Source organism: Amyelois transitella, chromosome 21 (assembly GCF_032362555.1).
Source record: "Amyelois transitella isolate CPQ chromosome 21, ilAmyTran1.1, whole genome shotgun sequence".
NCBI lineage: Eukaryota > Metazoa > Arthropoda > Insecta > Lepidoptera > Pyralidae > Amyelois > Amyelois transitella.
The window spans coordinates 4,946,543-4,961,501 of NC_083524.1; the positions used below are offsets into that span (position 1 = coordinate 4,946,543).

General features: G+C 32.9%; 1 protein-coding gene across 2 annotated transcripts in view; it reads right to left on the bottom strand.

Moving 5' to 3' along the window:
• LOC106135541 (alpha-N-acetylgalactosaminidase) overlaps positions 1-14,087 on the bottom strand; it is a 57,594-nt gene extending 43,507 nt beyond the window's left edge. For both annotated transcript variants that reach the window (XM_060950170.1, XM_060950169.1), the window contains exon 1: positions 13,913-14,087. The gene's annotated coding sequence lies outside the window, so the exon portion shown is untranslated. The remainder of the gene's footprint in view (positions 1-13,912) is intronic.
• Between the last annotated feature and the right edge of the window lie 872 nt (positions 14,088-14,959).

The window sequence follows — 14,959 nt, forward strand, 5'->3', positions numbered from 1 at the left end:
TGGTTTATTTTTCCATTTTGAGTAACTCTGACAATGACATCTTATAAATATCTATTGGACCCAATTACGGCTAGGCCTATAATAATTAAGGAGATCCCTCTATTGAGCTACTGCTGTTGAGTTCCCGTTCTGTAGAAAGTAGTCCGGTCAATTTAGACCAAAAAATAAGAATGAAGCTACATTACTTCCCATCAAGCTGAAAATGAGTATAATTGTTTAAAACACAATCAAAAACAAATCAAAATAAGGAAAACAAAATACCCAAGGTCAAAGGTAAAAAAATGGGGTTTTCACGATTTTCTTCAAAACGGTAAGTTTTATTGGAAAATTACCTCAGACATAGATTGTAGATCATAAAGTTATCTATAAAAAGGAATCAATATTTTTTTTCAACAAAGCTACCGTTTCTGAGATATAACGATGGAAAAAGTTGCAAGCGTCATAATATGTATAAGCACGTCTCGTATATACTCTGTGTAGCAGTAATATAAGTAAAAATATTGTTCTGTCGGTAATTTTAACTTGAATTCAAAATATAAAATATACATAAGTATAATGAAACCCAGTCCCTTCATTTATACTGTAGTGAAACCTTGACACAACATCTGTCTCTCTGTTTAATTGTGTACGTGGCTAGGGTCGTATACCTGCTTTATCTCAGAATGCTCAACACATGAAATACCGTTAGTCTTTAATAATAGTAGTACTTGCGGGGGTACCGTTGACGGCTATGGACACCAGAGCCTCTCATGCCGGATGCCTCTCATGGATTGCCGGCCGTTTAGGGCGCCATGCCGCCCTAAATAATATAATCCTTCGTGCTCTTGCCACCATCCATGTTCCAGTCCTTCTAGAACCAAACGGTCTGGCTCGGGATGATGGCAAGAGACCGGATGGTATGACTTTGGTACCCTGGAGATTGGGGCGGCCTTTGGTGTGGAAAGCTACTTGTGTCGACACACTTGCGCCGTCTCATCTTCAGGTTACTAAATCTAAGGCCGGTTCTGCTTCAAATGAGGCAAAAAACCTCAGAAGGCGCAAATATGTAGGTATCGGTAATACCTATATGTACTTTTGAACATTTTGGGGTAGAATCTCTGGGACCGGGGGGCCATCTGCCCATCAGCTTTTCTGACAATTGTCGAAGAAGCTGATTGAGGTATCTCTTGACTGGAGGGCTGGAAATTATCTGGCTCAGAGAATCAGCATTGCCATTCAAATTGGCAATTCTGCCAGCCTTGTGGGCACACTCCCGCACGTTGATACTATGCAGGGACTGTACAATTTATTAATTAAATTTTAGTTTGTAATCATCTTTTTTCTTTCTCATCAAATTAAAACTAAAACTACTTATAAAAATAAGTAGTTTTAGTTTTAATTGGATTAAATTGTAATCTCTATTATTGTCCTAAGATGATTTTGCTTCACTTAGGATTATTCAAATTTTTTTAAATAATAAATGCGAAGGTTTGTTTTGAGTGCCACTGCGTAGTGAAAACACGTGTTTATTTTAACAAATTTCAGACTTTTTCAAGTTTAATAATAAAATGTAAAAAAAAAACGCGCTAATAATACACTACCTCAGAGGTGGCGTGGAAATTTGTGCATATTATGACGCTTGCAACTTTTTGCATCGTTATATCTCAGAAACGGTAGCTTTATCGAAAAAAATTATTCGTACCTTTTTTATAGATAACTTTATGATCTACAATTTATGTCTGAGGTAATTTTCCGATTTGAAAAACTTACCATTTTGAAGAAAATCGCGAAACACCCATTTTTTATCTTTGACCTTGGGTAATTTTTTTTCCTTAAACCAGAATTTTGCAATAATACACTACCTCAGAGGTGGCGTGGAAATTTGTGCATATTATGACGCTTGCAACTTTTTGCATCGTTATATCTCAGAAACGGTAGCTTTATCGAAAAAAATTATTCATACCTTTTTTATAGATAACTTTATGATCTACAATTTATGTCTGAGGTAATTTTCCGATTTGAAAAACTTACCATTTTGAAGAAAATCGCGAAACACCCATTTTTTATCTTTGACCTTGGGTAATTTTTTTTCCTTAAACCAGAATTTTGCAATAATGCTTTTGATTGTGTTTTAAACAATTATACTCATTTTCAACTTGATGGGAATTAATGTAGCTTCGAATGTCTAGATTGACCGGACTAAAGTTTTTTCGTAGTAACTGCAAAGCAAACGGTTCAAGCTAAATCCGACTTTCGGAGCTATAAGTTACGGCGCTGAATTCACTGCGGGTAACGTAACGTGTGTTCGCGGTTCTACAGAACAACGTGTATGGATAAACTGAAAAATCAAGATTTTTTTTTCTTCGTATTTTTTCAGGATAAAAAGTATCCTATTTTATGCCCAGGATAATAAGGTATAATTATACCAAGTTTCATCAAAATCGAACCGTTAGTTTTCACGTGATGCCTGAACATACAGACAGACAGACAAAAATTTTTTTAATCACATATTTGTGTTTGGTATCGATCCAGTAACACCCCCTGCTATTTATTTTTTCAATATTTTCAATGTACAGAATTGACCCTTCTACAGATTTATTATATGTATAGATAGATGTTTTATTAGCACAAAGTTTGATAATTAACGAAAAATTAATTTTCATTAAATAATATAAAATCAGAATAACTCTGCTCTGTCCGTGAAGAATCATGCAAAGTCTTACAAACGGCGATAATTGACTTGTGTGGGAATGGATAGGTGCATCGCCCGATGAACGTTGATACAGGGAAAAAAACACACACGTGATTAAGACATTGTCAATAAAAATATAGGAAAAGAGTAACATTTTTTAACACAGTTACAAATTCAACGATTAGGTTTAATTTCAGTAATAAGTGCTACTAAATGGACTGACTAAAAGCCAATTAATGTTATCCTACATACACATACATATAATCATGTCAATACCTTTGCGGGGTAGACAGAACCAACAGTCATAAAATACTGAAAGGCCACGTTCAGCTGTTCATGAGGGAATCGAGATTAAAATACTTTGTAACAGGTTGCTTATCCATCGCCTACAAGAATCCCAAGTTTATTAACCTGTCCTTTAGTCGCCTAATAAGACATCCCTAGGAAAGATATGGAGTCTTAACCTTTACATTATAATACGGATTATGTTTTAAAAAAGGTTACCTTATTAATTTTTTTATAGATATATAATAATATAATACTTAATAGATAAAACTCTTAAGAGTAAAACATACAAAACAGCACAAAACAGTTAGCAAAGTAAGTTAGTTTCAAGGATTGTGTGTGTGACGAAGGATGTAGTCTCTGCCTACTGCTCTTTTTAAATCTAAACACTTTTGTCACAATAGAATAAAGAGTTGATGCTTTGACATGGACTTGATTGCAATACCATATTGAACAACGATTATTATTGAGATAAAATCATCGATTCTAAATCGTTGATCAAAGGCTGCTTAGATTATAGCGCGATCATTGCACACGCGTTACCTACACATTAGTTGGACCACAGAGCACAGCACAAGTTGCCCACGCGGCCTGCTTTGCTCAGTGGGCTGGACATTTTATCACTTACATTAGATAACTTCCTTAAACTACGGACGTTGCTACATACTTACTTAACTTTTTGTTATAGGCCCATAAGTACCTATTACGTTTCAAACGGGCAGGGCAGTGGGCGGGCCCTAGTTTATATTCTTTTTAAATTTTTTTTTTGTTTATACAGAACTTTGTACACTCTATGTAGACTAAAACTGTTCTCCGAAGGTCTTTTATAACGATTCGTCAACAGAAAAGTACAAGTCCATTTTGTCGACTGAACACCCGTTCCGACGAACAAATTATTTGTTGTTGAACTGTTCATAGGCAAAACGAATTTTGTATAAAAACTTCAGACTCATCCTAGAAATATTAAAATCAATAACACGCTTCTTCTTTGCGGGAGGCTAAACGGAGTGAAAAATAAAGTTGTCATAGTTGTCATCGCATAGTAGGTGTCTGTTTGTATTTACATTTTGCATAAACGAATAATTATGTCCATCTTATTAAGAAAAAAAAAATTGCTTATAACAATCACTGAAACGTTAAACAGTGAAAGGAAAAAACATCATAAGTACGTACTACTCTAAACGCAATTGTTGTGTAACTAATTAGTTGCAAACAATTTGATGGACTTACAATTTTTTTTATATGGAGCACTTAAATTAATTTACGTAAGATTATTAAATTTAAATAAAGCTTTTTCTGGAACATATTCTAGTACAAAATACGGTACGATGAGGTTGATAATGTACCTGAATGCACTAATGAAACCTGCACATTCCGACAACTGGATGTGTAACCACGATAATTCCTCTACAAATGTTGTGAAGGTCAGATGGGAGTGGTGAAAGGCATACCCCGAGCTGCTCTCAAGAGTGGTGAGGATGCAACCAGGACTACAGTCAGGAGGAAGAAAAAGATAATAGTACAAAATAATTTTCCCGAACTATCTCTTCCCTCACAGTAAGAGTATTGATTTACGATTAAACTAATATACATAAGTGATAAAAGAGTTATTTATTATTTTAAGAGTCATTTAGGTCCACAAATAGAAATAAGAGAAATACTTTTTCAACGTTCAGCCGCTGAATTAACGATAAATATTAACATTTTATCCCAAAAGACCTTGCACTCAGCATAATGAAACAGGGTATCCATTACTAATGAGCGTAGGGTATTTACCAACTTTAAACAAAGAAATTACTTTCCACAGCGCTTGAAATACTAACGAACAAGGTCTTTCAAGAATGAATCAACATGCAAATTAGACAAAAACAAGGAGGCATTAATAAACATGCACATTTTAGACCTAACGGCTATTGTGTTAAGTGTGTAGAGAGCGTGTGAAAAAAGTCGTGTGCGATAATTATTCACGGATTGCGACATATTGTAACGAGGGATGGCTGTGTCGATATGCAAATGGTTATTGTTATTCCCACTGCTGGACATGATAACTAATAAAATATGAATCACTTGCGCATTGTTATTTAATTTTAACTTATTTTTTATGACTGTATAAATTCATCGATAATTATACAGACAAAAGATTTTTAAATATGTAGATACTTTGTTTTTTTTTTGTTTCTTTGTTATATTTATATTAGTTTTTTTTTATTTGTAACCTAACACTTTAAAACAATTAAACCGATTTTAATGATAGTTTACACAGACACAGGCAGCACCTTCAAGAAAGCTACTTAGCTAAAACCAGTGGTTAATATTGCTCGACCTTAAAATAAATGGCGCCAATTTTGCGACAAGCCTATCCTATCAGTCAGGAATTAATGCGTGTAAGTATCGAAAGTTGTTTGATAACATATTTTATAATAATATTGACAACTTGTTGGACAGAGAAAGCAAGAGGCCGGTCCGGTGGCTCGAGATAGATTTAAATTGTATCACAATAAATTTACATAAATATGATTTGTATTTTGCTATAAAAGCTCAAATTTCAAACGATCAATTGATGTCGTAAGGGATAATATGGAAATGATGTATGTCTTGTTAATAATAATAATAAACATTATAAATAGTTTTCGGGACTTCCCCATGTGCAACAATGCAATGAAAAGGTTAAGGTGATAATTTTAAAAAGTCCTACGGATAAGTCTATCAATGTACATTATAGTTTTTTATCGTATTACCTATATGTATCCTGTCAAAGTAATTTCTCAACAATTAGGATTCTATGTTTTATACCGGGTAGGCAAATAATGTTTTAGTAACTCCTTACCGACATACTAACAGTTAACATAATAAAGTCAACATTATGCCTTTTGCCTCCACCGTTCCATTCGATTATCACAAAAATTAGGTTAAACTTAACATTAAGGCAATTTAACGGCGATTATGTTAATCGTCCATTTCTTCATATTTCGCGGTTGCAAACAAAGCAAGGTCTGCATGTTTGTACGACATGTTTTGTTGTTTACATCAACGCCTGCTCGTCTGCAATTACATCAAATGCATATTGTTTAATTCTTAATGCATATTCAGGTCAAGTATGAACAGAAATTCGCCAAAAGATTGACTGACATAAAAATGGTTAAACAAATAAACAAGGGGAGTGTGAATGGCAACCGTGGTGCGGGAAGACCTAGACGAAAGTACATTGCTCAAATCGGGGACGTACTGGCAAAGAGGTAAAGAGTGCCCGTAACTGACGAGCCTCCCTTTACGCTTCTGGGAAAAAAGCGTGATTTTGTGTATATATTATCGCACAGCTTATACAAACAGAATTTGAGTCAAGAGATTTGAGAGAGATACGTAAGTTCTTTGCGAAAGTCTAGGACTGCGGTGAGAGAGGATTACTCTAAATTCTGACGGGATACAATAAATAGGACGTTGAACGCGGACGTACTCAAGTCTTTCTATATATACATAATAAAGAAATTGGTTGACAAACATATCAACATACAACTTAAACCGCTAGAGGTTTGAAATTTCGCCAAACAAATACATTTTGTGTAAGTGCTTACGTGATCTAGGGGTGTACATAAAGAGGATTGCAGAAATTCCCTCCAAAGTACAGGTAATATATGATACTTATAAATTTAATGTGACTGAAATGAAAACTAGAAATTAACTTCTTTGCGAAACAAAAATACGTAGTATAGTTTATTATCAAGAACACACGCTAGCGTCATATTTAACACGATTAATGTATTTTTTGCACATTACACGAGAAAGTAAAACAAATAAAGATGCCTATTGTATATTGTGACATTTGCATGTGATTCTCAGAGTGTTAAACTGATCTTATCGGTTTATGAGCTATGGTAGACAAGACAGAGCATTGCTCGAGCGCATATGATGTATACAAATGCTATTACTCACATTTAAAAAAAAATTCGTCCTCCATTTTTCTCTGTAAATGCAAAACACGATTTATATTCTATGGCAAAAGATCATATTTATCTCTATCTCATTGTCAATTGAACGCGCGATTACTATCTTGCCCTTATTAAATGTATCGTAATTTAATGTCGAAAATAAAATAATTACATATAACTTTATTGAAAATGTATCTTCTAAGTGTTTTGGATGTAATATCTGTTAGCTTATGAGATGTATTGAATAAATGAATAAAATAAATAAATGGTGATCTTCGTGGCCCGAAGTTACTTTCCGACATTCTCCACTTTGTCCGTTTGTAATGCTCACATCAAATTTAATATAGTTAACATCAACGCATTAATATTCTTCCACCAGGCTAATCTTGGTTACATCTTAACCTCTTTTGAGAGAAGTCCGGAACCTTTGACCATGATCGTGGATCTGGAGTTGGTTGAGCCGTGTTTTTTACATGAAGCTACTCCCTCGTTGAAACCCAAATTGGATCATGTTAACAGCTGCACTATATAGGTGTCTATTCCCTTAACCGCCTATTACGACATTAACGGGAAAAACGTGGCGCATCCTATTCTATTAGTGTCGGGCAATACGTGGTAAAACATAAACGCATTTATATTTCATACTTACAATTGAGTTAATATTAAAAACGCGAAATAATGGAGGTCGTGACTCCCGTTCGTGTATCGATTATAGCGATCTAGATAAACATAGAGTAATTGATAAATGGCCAAGATATGCGGATCTAATCGTATTTCACCTTCATATAAAGTTATTATTATACAACCGCAAATCGGTAGTTTATCTTAAACAATTACATCTGTACAGTGAAACAAAGAAATATGACCCCAGTGAGTAAAGTTACTAATGGTGGGTCAAGATTATACGCTCTTTATTGTACGCTAGGCTTTAGCCCGGGCCTTTGTTCCCGTAAGAATTTACAGTAAATAAATATCGTATGTTACACGGTCCAATTTATCTTCGAGCCATTTTTTTTCTGGTATCATTGTTCATGTATTTCAGGACTAGGTTAACATGTTAGTTCCGATTCTGACGGACAGAAATTTCAAAGTTATTCATATGACTAGACAGTACGAAATTTGGATTGTATATAGATAAAATATATGAATTTTATCTATAAAATGCCGTTTACGTGTTAGTCGCCCACATAACGTGTCAAGAAATAATTTGTCTAGCATCTTACTCAACATAATGGTACATATACATTTCATTGTTTAAATCTTTTTGACCCCCAAACGGATTTGTAATTTTCAAGGTTCGAAATCATTTAAAGTAGCTTTTTGACAGACACTAACCATTATCCATCCTACATATGATTGTAGCTTTTGTTAAAATTTATACACAAGGTCGGATGACGGAGAAACAAAAATGTGTGATCACAAATCATAATGACATGTCATATTTGTTTATTCATTAAAATTGGGTTTGAAAAGAAATTATATTAAGAATTTTTTTAATGAGTTGACATTTTTAAGCCAATTGGTTTTGGACCCACTGATAGTCAATGGTCACCAAACAAATATATTCAGACCAGTATTTGACCATACACGCAAAATTTTTTAGTGCGCACTTTTTACCAGTCTAAATAAATTGTTTATGAACTTGCCATTACCAGTATATCTAGTTAGGGTCAAATACTAGCTCAGATGTCAGAATAATACAAGGTCCTGGCCGGACGATGTAAGGACAATTAAATGGAGGTCAATAAGCAGCTCAATTAATGCTGTAACTGAGCCCGTCAACAAATTACATAAGGGCATTTAAATGTTTCAAGAGCAAAAATATTAGAGCCGAGATAATTGATCTGAACTATTATGTTGTTAGCTGATGTATTTTTGTTTTAACGTCGGCGTTATTCGGACCACAATCTAAAAAAATTGCTTTTCCAGACGTAATTTTTTTTTGTATCTCAATTGTGAAATGGACTGCGCCCGCGCTAGATATCATTGTATTTTTATAACATATTTTATGACCATATTCTAGAATTGATTTAAAATAAAAAGTCTTCCGTCTGACCTACGCAACCTTTACAGGGAAACCTGACCCAGATTGACTCATGAATGGCGTTCAGTTTTATCAATGTGCGGTACAAAGTTTTGCCTCGCCGTAAGAGCATTTTTGCTTTAGTCGTTTTGTGTTTGATACTGATTTAATATAAAAAAACAATGAGATAAAACACCTTTACTTATTTATTAGAACAATTTTGGAAAATTTATCTTTCTTTAAATAATGCTACAGTAAATATCAGGCTTTGAAAAAATATTTTATGTGTTGTATGTTTGTTTATTAAGAAAAGCAAATGCATAAAGTGAAACTAATAAAATAAATCATATATCGATAAAGTAAATTGTAAATAAAAGTTAAATAATTGGGAAATGTTAACAGTGACTGTAATTAATTAACTTAATATGTCTTTGTTAAAAGAAGAATAATAATTTTGGAATAAATAACGGATTAATCATTAAGTGTTGGCTGTTTAAGTGTGATAAAATACCATTAATTAATTCATTTATATTTATCAACAAAATGTGCCAAAGAAGACCACCTCTATTATTTTACCATAAATGACTGACTTAACTGTCTTTATGGATTATGAGCTGACAATGCACGGCGAGCTGAAACTAAAATATGTCGTACCTATATAGAGCACATTAACGAGCCAGATCTCCGGGCACTAGAGTTATTGTTATAAAATACTTGGATGGATGGATGGATGTCGTAAAAGGCGACTAAGGAAGAGGCTAATAAACTGGGGATTCTTCTTACATGAGTAGGCAATGCAATGCATGCTAGCAATTGGTCATTATTTGAATTTCAATTTCATCATTAAGCCATATAATATATATAGTTGAAAATGATCTTCAGTCTTTTTGAGACTGTTGGCTATGTCTACACTGCCAGGAATATAGACATAATTAAGAATGAAAGTATTTTCCGTGTGGTTCCCGGCACCAATACAAAAAAGAATAGGATCACTCCATCTCTTTCCCATGTATATCGTAAAAGGCGACTAAGGGAAAGGCTTACAAACTTGGGATTCTTTTTTAGGCGGTGGGCTAGCAACCTGTCACTATTTGAATTTCAATTCTATCATTAAGCCAAATAGCTGAACGTGGCCATTCAGTCTTTTCAAGACTGTTGGCTCTGTCTACCCCGCAAGGGATATAGATGTATGTAGATATGTATAAAAGTATTTCTACTTAATTTCAATGCGGAAAACTCACAGTTTAGAAAAACTAGTGGCACAGCAGTCTACCAGCCACCGCTATATTTGTAACGTCCGCACGCATCACCCATTGAAATAATGAAAGTGGACAGACTGCATACCTGCCTCACATACACAGACACACAAATACAAAACTTTATACTGTAACAGTTTTAAAGTTTTAAGTTTGAGTTTATTAAAAAATTGAAGTACCTACCTAATGCTTTGTAATGAATATACAATTAATTTATTTGTATTTTTCATCCTGTCCTTATTGTTCTTTCGTTCATTTATATTAATAGGAATTAACGGAAAAAAATATTTGTTTATTTCTTTTATTAACGAATAATAAATTAATCTGTCTTCTGACTGTTTTATTGAATCGGCAAAATAAAACTTTGTTTAAAGATTTATTAATTTGTTAAATACGCTTGATTTATAAATAACCAGCTCTTACCACCACGTTTGGCGGCACTTATAGAAAAAATAATGGAACCTCTCCATCTCTTTCCCATGGATGTCGTAAAACATAACTAAGGGATAGGCTTATACAATTGGGATTTTTCGTTTAAGCGATGGGCTAGCAACCTGTCACTATTTGAATCTCAATTCTATAATTAAGCCAAATAGCTGAACGTGGCATATCGGTCTTTTTAAGACTGCCGGTTCCGTCTTCTCCGCAGGGGATATAGACGTGATTATACGTATGTTTTTATGTAACAACTGGAAATTTAATGATAGGTAAGTGTTGGAGCCGTTCGCGTCCGTTTTTGATTATGATTGATATCAAGATTGAAATAAATGTTAGTACTTACCTATCGTAGTCGATTCATCAACTTCTGTGCATATAAGTAGTTTTTGTTTTGTATTTGTATCTATAATAAATTTTTTTCACAAAATCTTGGCATTAGTCAAATATTTCAATCATATTTGGCAAACGCATGCCGAGATTATGACATACATACTATATATAACTATGTCTGATACTAATATGCTACGTACATATATAAAAATAGCAAACGAATGTAGTAATCATTGCTGAAATGAAGATTTTATGTCCCACTTTTGTAATGAAGACCTACAATTACATTCGCATTATTGTAGAATAATATAGCAATTTGTTTAATAACTACTTAGCTGTTGCAATTTCTTACTAACTTTATTTACAAAATCTACATATAAAAATTTAATCACGTCTATATAATTTACGGGGTATACTCCCGGTGGGTAGGCCGGTAGGGTAGACATCTAAGAAAGCCGCATTTAAATCGGAGCAATAGTTTTCACGTTATGCGAGTACAAACATGCAGACAGACAGACAGAAATTAAATAAATATTATTGCGTCAATCAATTTTGCCTTCAACATTACGATTAGATAGAATTGCTCGGATTAATTTCTTAGACATTTGTTGAATTGTCTACTCATCCGTCTTCTAACAATAGTAAGTTTATTATAAAACTTTCACGCGGAATAATGTCTGCACGGAACCGGAAACCGGAACCCGGGGAGCACGAACGTCCGAAGAAAATATATCCATTTATAATTTATGTAATTAAACACCTTTTAACCACTTCGAAATGAACAGACGAATAAATAGGTATATGTATGCAATATTTATCGAATTTCGGAACATAATTATGTTTAGAGATTTATATTTTAAAATATATATATATATTTTAATGCGAGTACGAATACGTAAGTACATATATCATGTCTTTATCCCTTGTGGGGTAGGTAGATAGAAGCCAACAGTCTCAAAAAGTCGCTGAAAAGCTAAATTATTAAAATACTTAATAGAAGTTTTTTTTTGTTAAATCATGACATGATAACGTACCTTTATATTTGATCCCCTTTTTTGAATAATTTTCAATTAAAATATTTTATACAAAAAGTCCCTAATTAAAGTTTACAATAACTAGTAATAAACAAATGACCAGTTCAATATCCCGACGGTGTTGCGTGTGCGCATACCGTAATGATACGTATTTCAGATCAGTCGTAATATTTCTCCAGTATACGAAGCACGCGACTCTTTTTGTCACAATTAACGTAAATTTGATAACGCGATTTATGAGGTTTCATTCATAAATTGTGTAGAACAATGATATGATTCCAAACATATTTGAAGGCTTATGCTAACACACGTACTTATAGTGCTATATATGATAGACTTTGCAGTACAAGAATATATATAAAATTTTAAAACCTCTTGGGATCTACTCCAAATGAATAAAATGAAAGCTTTAGAGAAATTGCTAACGAAGTTACTTAGTAAGGCGCAAATATGGAAAAGACAGGTTTCCTATCAAACAGTATTCATAAAGGGCAGGACTTTTTACAATATCCCAATTTTGAGAGTAACTTTATAAGTTAAATTTTACATTTTATGTAATTTAAAACTTTTCATTTAAAGGACTTAATTGTCGTATAATAATTTTTATTTCCTTATTTTATACAATTTATATTTAAATTCCAACTATTTACATAAAAAGCATCAGTTAAACGCTGAATTTGTATGGGATGGCAAAAATATTTCTCGATTCAAATTCAAGTTGAGCAAATTCAAAAATTAAACTTGCCCAAAATATGTGGCTAGTGGTTAAAAATTCGCGTGGAAAGGAAAACAAAAAAGAAGTTAAACACGAACCTGATAAGCAAATAAAATTAAATGAACCAGTTTCAGTACACAGAAACACTTTAAAGTTACATTACATAATAAATAATGATCGTTGATGTCTTTTCAACTTGCGCACGCGCAGTGCTACACCGTTTATTGAAAGGAAAAAGCACATTAATTATGTAAACACAGTTCAACCTAATTCTAAACTAGTATTACTAGATCGCATATTATATAAATATGAAAATGTTAAATAACGTTTTTTTCTATATTTCAACTCAAAACTTGTTTGGATACATAAATAAGGTGATTTTGATATTATCCTAGATTGCTACGTAGGTCAAACTTTAGATTTTTTTACTTTAGGGAAATTATAGTTTAACCTAAAAAATTTGAGTATGAGAATATTGCTATTTTACTTGTTGCACACGGTTTTCAATTACTTGTACTTACTTTTTTAAAGGTTCATTTTATTACAAATTTATTGCATGCTATTCGCATTTCTTGCTCAGAGCAATAAGAGGTTTATTTTGGTGAATGGAAATTTTAAATCGGATTTTAGTAAAAAACTTAATAAAATCTGTTTAGAAATTTATGTATAGAACAATAGCATAGAGAAAGCAAATTTTTAAATTGATGTTACCATTTTCTAAAGAGGTAAACATCTTTGGAAGTTTTTAAAAACAAATTTAGTATTTTCTTAAGGATTATTTAATCTAATACCTTTAGATATAAGTAAACAACCGAATTCTTTAAGAATACATTTCATTTAAATCAAAAATCAATAAAACCGATCAGGTGCGGGAAATTGAAAAATTACATTCTTCTTCAATATAAAAAAGTATAATTTATGTTCGTACTGAATATATACCTATTTTATTTTTACTTAATATTAAAGTGCATTGTTATTCTGCCAGTCTTTCCAAGTTACGATTTAAGCGGCTAATGACTTTATACGATCGTAGCATTATGCTTAAAAAACAGCCAATCTAGCAAACTAAACACACAGTTTAAATTCAAATGTCCCCGTAATTTGACCGAATGGGAATCTCGAATGAAATCGAAACCTAATCGATATAATTAAAATCGCACGCTATATCGTGACATAAGATTGAAACAAGATAAATTCAACTCTACAAGTGACAAAAACATCAATTTTCACTCACCGAAAGAAAGACAATAGCGAACAAAATTATCACCAAAAATCCGTTTATTTATTTTATGGCAACACCGATTTTCGGAATCTTGTCACAGATCACTTTCTCGGGGAATGTCTGTGAATTCGAATTCAAACGCGATTGGAAGTTTGAATTTGAAATTGGAACGCGGGCGGCGACGTTCCGTGCGAAACGGCGACTGCGAGTTGCTAGATACCAAGCGTTCGTTCCCCCGCGCATTCGGTCAACGCAGGTCGAATAACTTTATCTTGTCCTTAAAAAGAGCTTTAAAGTCGTGTACAATTTTGCAAAAAATATGAAAACCTGTACTGAACCTCACCATATTAGAGACAATCTCTTGTCATTATTCGTTTATAGAAACGCAAATTACTTAACAACCTAATTGATATGCATTGATTCGAACAGAGATTAAGGCTGGGAGATATAAAATTAGTCGTAAACTTTTATAAATTTTAACATAATCATATCTACAGATTACTGTCGAACTACTCAATGCTTTCACGTTAGTTCCTTTCGATATTTGTTCATGTAAAATAATACCAGTGTACTTACGTTCATTTGTTTCCGCGGGAATTCGTGAAATAACACCATAAGACTACTTACATAATTTCAAAACCCAATCAATCAAGTTTTCTAATCAGATAGTTTCTTTTTTTTCATAAAGATGTTTTCATAATTAAAGGCTAAAAAAACTTTACATGCGTTTTTCACAATTAGGGCGTAGACCATAACTAGACTTATGGAAAGACCTCGAGAGAACTTTTCAATGCATAACGAAATTCTGCGTTGAAGAAAAATTAATTGAAGGAGACAAGCTTAACACTGGGTAATACAAAAACAACCTACATACGTTTACTCTAGTATTAATATACAAAAAATTACAGCTAAGTATATTCTATATGTAAATTTTCACAATGAAAGGATAAAAAAGTGACAGTCGATAAATAATAATAATTAGTGCATAAAATTATGTAGACGCAGGTTTGTTCAGAAAAGCTTGCAAAACATTGATGCCGTCATGACGGAAAATGAAAA